Genomic DNA, 5,373 nt, shown 5'->3' on the forward strand with positions numbered 1-5,373 from the left:
TAGTTATATATAGTGTTATATATAGTTTTATATATATAGTTTATTTGTGCTCTGATTGGCTGACTATACATAACTATATATAACTATATATATATAAAAACAGCCATTCAGAGTGCTCCTAGTGCAGGGGAGTGCCACCATGATTCCAAAGCCATGCTGAGGACTAGACAGAGGGTCGGGGAGCCAAGGCTTTGGCTCCCCCACCCTGCTCCCTGCAAGAGGCAGAACAGCAGCAGCATGGGCATTAGGTGGCAGCACTCCATCCTAGCCCCCTCCCCCCACCCCCTGCCTACTATAGTGGGTTTATATATATATCTATATATCATCAAGCAAAAGCTTTTCTTCACACACCTTAAACCACATTTAAAGCCCACATGCCTGTTACAATAAACACACCCATGCACCTGTGCTCCCATACACCTGCCTGCAGCCCTTCCCCTAACCCAACTGCAGTCTCTTAGTCCTCGCCCCAATTTTGAGGTTTATATTCTCAGTTCATTCACCGTCATTGTCACTGTTGCTTCCACTGTTGCTGACCCTGCTGCTGTCATCATCACTTTCTCCAGGTCCAGTTGTGTCACTGTCCTCTTCATTATCCCTGTCCACTCCCCCTCCAGGGGGCGCAGCTTTGAACAGCGTGTGCCAAGTGTTCCTTTGCCAGGTGGAGTTGGATGCAGCTTCTCCGTCCTCTCCCACCCATTTCCGGTAATAGGACTGGAGTTCAAACAGAAACATTTTAACACAGTCTGTTTCCTCGAATTCCACGCGTCTGTAACCCAGTAGTCACACTCTGCTGTTGTTTTCCTTACTAATTTAGGACATAATCCTCATGTGAGGGAATGTGAATGTTGCTTTGGCTGTAGACTTTTGACATGTTGGGATGAGGACAGTACAAGTAACTCATGTTTGAGAGATCAACCCATAGTTTGCGGTGAGTTGTGGCCTGCTCGCTGCATCCCCATTTTTAATGTGTTTTGGTGCTGAAAACATGACACAGAAACTGTTCCCAGAATTGTGCAGCCCAGTATGATTCAGAGGAATTAAGGGAATGTCTTGCTGCAAAGCATCATGGTCCTTCTCATTCTGATAAGTGACCCTCTTATCCTCTTGACTAAGCCAAGCTAAATAGATGTTCATCAGTACAACAAGTCTATTCTGTCTAAGCAGGAGCAAAGATGGATGGTGCCCTCCTGAGAGGCAGTAGGAAGGGTAAGCTTATTAGACAGATCAGCATAGTTGCATGGAGCAGTGTGAGGATTGCATGGGAAGCCACAAATGGTTGGTCTTCCAGTTTAGGGGATACAAACCAAGACTAATGTGCAAAACCCTACATCCATCTCAATTGGAAAATTGACATTTTTCAGAACCAAGCTTCCAAGAGAACTTTTAATTCTCTTCAAACTTAGCTTACCTGAGAGGACACTTGGTGAGCTTCTGGGCCTGTGTCCATAGTGCCCAGTTCCAATTTAGACAAAATCTGTCACAAGAACAATTCGCATTATCCCTGGCACTGTTATTGCTTGTGAAAGATGTTTTTAAAAGAGAAGAAGGGGCAAGAAAGGACCTGCACATTACAGAGGGTCATTCAGTCTGAGCATAGTAGTGTATCAGCACCAGCAATGTGAAACACTCCTTTGGCATATGAATCCTGTATGTATGTACGTGTGGTGGTGGGGAGCAATGAAATTAATAAGCAGGCTGGAACACAGGTTGGTTTGTTAAGACTTGTAAGACAAAAATAGATATGCAGAAACTAAAACTAGAAGAAAGTAAAAGAAGCTACAAAACCAAACTAAAACTAAAAGAAAGCCTATTAAAAGAAACCAGAAAGACTACAAGAAACTAAAGGAAAGCCTTAAAGGAGACTTTAAGGTAAACTTGACATTTTAAGAATCGGGCTCATGTGATCAAAGGTATTTAGACAACTATCTGTGTCTTTGCACACCTTCAGCATGCAGCATCATCCCCAAAACTACCACTCAGGTGCCCCATATCCCTGTGGGCACCTAAATTCCTTTGGTGCCTCCATTTTGGTGCCAGGCTGCTACACTTCTGTCAGTGGGCATGCAGACTGATGCTTCAGCACCAACACCACCCCACCGTTCAGAGCCCAAATTCAAACCTTAACTTCAGGGGCCCTGAAATAAGATTCTCCCCTACCTCACCAGGAAAGTCTGCTTGCACCTGTGTTTGCGTCCTTCACCCCTTCTCCGGCTCCCTCCTCCCCTCTCTAATTTTAGGCAGGCTGGGCGAATTAGGCCTCTGTAGCTGCAGGAAAGGTTCATGGCTCAGGATCCCAAGGGGAGGAGCTATGTGACTAGCCAGACTCCCAGAGATAAGTGCCTGTGCCCAACTCCCTTTTATTTCACTCTGCATCTCTTCATTGTTCCTATACCTTGCAGCTACCTTGAAGCAAGTGGAGTTGTGTCAACAGGCCCCCCTGGTGGAGAAGCAGTGAATGCCAGCAGAATTGGAGCTTCCTGCTGACAAAACTAGTTTCCCTAGTATCCAGTGAAGCACATAAACCTCCACCAGCAAAACTTTGCCTTCCTGAGCCACCTACCTGCCCCCTGCTTTGGGTATGGAGCTGAGATGTGTAACCAGAGCAGAGGATTTCACTAGATGGAAGGCCTCTAAAAGCCAGAGCCTACGATGCCTAAGTGTCTTGGACGATCTGGGCTGATGTGCCTATACGAGAATGACCCTGTACCATGGAGCTGTAGCAAAACATCACCAAAGAAAGTGCTTTGGGAAGGAGACCCCTTTGGTGCTGTGCCTGGGAAATGGGGGGAGATGCAAGAGACCTCTGTCATTCTCAGGAGTTCTGAGGACTGTGCGATGGAAGTAGGTAAGATGCTGGAGCAGAAGCAGTCTCATCGGCTTTTTTTTAAAGTAAAATGTTTTCTGTTCCAAACCAAATAGCTAATTCAATTCCAAATCTGTGAGTCATTCAAGAACCATATGTGGCCCTAGTACCAGCAAACATCCCCCACCCCCACCCCCACTTGGGTTTTAGATGTTTCTAAATCCTGTTGAGGCATCCTACGTGCAGGCCCAGGCCTGGATGCTTGGGGTTCAGATGCCCCTGAATGTCACTTGCCCTCAGCCATCTCAGTCTCGTAGGCCCTGGAGAGCAGGACCCCCCATTTCCTGAGAAGAAGGAATGTTAGGGCTGACTCCATTTCCTACTTTGTTGGCATATTTCTAGTTATGGTAAATTGGCACAGATATATTTTGCCAGCAGCTCCTGTTGGTTTGAGGTTCCTGCAGGTGAAAGGACAAATTGAATTGTTTTTTTAAACAGTTTAAAATAGGGAGTCTGGATTCTTAGCCCATCACCTGGATTCGTTTTTCTGACTCCTTTGTTTGTGTTTGCCTCTCAGCACTGCCCTCCTCCCTGCTCTCTGCCCTTCCTTCCTGCTTTTGTATTCAAATTTCTCTGTCCTTATACAAAGCTCCTTCTCCTTTCACAGCATCTAAGGAAGTGAGCTCCAGCCCTTGAAATCTTGTTTTTGTATCTATGCTTGTAAGTAAGTATCTAGGCACATGAAAGATAACATGGAGCCCACAAGCCTCTGGTGTTGTTTGATAATGCAGAAAGAGATTTCCCTAACTTAAACAGAATGAGAGCAAAGTCAGGGTAGTTTTATACCCTGTAGACCAGGGGCAGGCAATTATTTCCACTGGAGGGCCACTTAATGAGTTTTAGTCAGCTGTCAAGGGCTGCAATGACAGGTGCCCCACCCCCTGGTTGCCATCTTGGGATGGAAAGTCCCACCCCCTAACCCCTGACCTTTGCCATTGGAAGTCCTTCTCCTTGCCTCCAAAAGTACTCCTTTTGGGAATGAGGTATGCCATCTGGGAAACAGAAAAAAAAACCAGAAGAAAAACAAATTATATACTAAAAATCAAACACTGACAATAATATTTTAATTTTATTTTTAAAATATTTTTGTCCTGACTTGTGTGTGTTTGCATGCCATATAAAGAAGTGATTGCATAACATCTCAAAATGAAGTCTTACTCTTGTATATTGCAGGCAGGGGTGTGGAGAGGTGGGGGAATATGGGGAGGTGGGTTTGTGAGGGGCTGTGGTGTGTTTATGTGGATGTGTGTATGTGGGGCATGAGGGAGGGTATGGGGGTTTGTGTGGAGGTGGATGGGTGGGTATGGCATCTGTGTAAGGAGTTGTGTTTGTGTAGATGTGTGGGTATGCATGGTTATGGGGTTTGTTGGGGTGTGTAGAGAGGGAAGGTGGCTGGGGGGTGTGTGGTGGGATGTATGCATATAGCAGTGAGCAGGGCTCCCTCCAGAGGCATGTGGGTGTGTATGTGGGGATGGGTGAGGGGTTTATGGCAGGGTGGGCAGGAGGGTGTGGGTGGGTATGGTGTTTGTGGGGTGTATGATTGTGTGAGGGGGAGGGTGTAGTTGTGGGGTTTGTTAGAAGAGTTTTGGGTATGGTAGGGTATGCATGGGAGCTCCCCCATGTGCGCCCCTCTGAGCCAGTCGGCATCTGTCCCTGCCCCGCAACAGCCTGAAGCCCACACACCTGCGGTGTGTCCTCACCACCACCAACAGCATGCAGCCCCTGCCCCACCCCGCCCTGCCCTACACCTGCACTGGACTCACCTCCATGGGAGCGGATCAGCTGGAATACACATGCACAGCCTACCCCATGCCCATTCCACACCGCCCACCCATGGTGCATCCTGCTGTCCCCTGGGCATGCAGCAAGACTGGGGCAGCTCCACAGCTGGACTGCCTTTCTAGGCAGCCCAGGCAGCAGCAGTTCCTTCTGGGTGCTACTGGTGCTGGCCCTAACCCCACAGTACCAGTGGGGACCTGCACACAGCCCCAATCCAGCCCACCACACACCTGCTCTGAGCAGTGGCAGTAGCTGAGCAAAAAATGTTGCTTGGCATGTGGAGAAAAGCAGCTCATCCCCACTCCCCCTCAGTGCTGCTGGTCACTTCCACCCAGAGTCTGTGCTGGGCTGCCCTGTAGCTGCTCTGCGGCTGTCACTGCTGCCCTGCTGGGCAGACCAGAGGCAGCAATGGCAGCAGCAGAGACAAATACAGTGCTAATGAATGCGGTGAAAACTAGTGAAAGCACTGGAATAGTGATGGGTGTGCAGTGCGAACTTTGCCCCTCCTATTCTGTGAAACCTGCAGCTGCAGAGGGCCCTGCAGCTATGGGGCCCCTGCATCCAGCCACTCGCCACCGCCCTGCCACTGATGCCAGCTTCTTTGGCCACTTGCCACGCCCCCCTCCCCCCCCCCCGCTGCCTTCTTTGCAGCAGATGGGCCCAAAAACTATTTATTGCAGGGAGCCCCAAAAACTTGTGGAAGTTTGTAGTAGGACTAAAATACTTCA

This window comes from Crocodylus porosus, unplaced genomic scaffold (genome assembly GCF_001723895.1).
Source record: "Crocodylus porosus isolate Cpor-Errol unplaced genomic scaffold, CroPor_comp1, whole genome shotgun sequence".
Taxonomy (NCBI): domain Eukaryota; kingdom Metazoa; phylum Chordata; order Crocodylia; family Crocodylidae; genus Crocodylus; species Crocodylus porosus.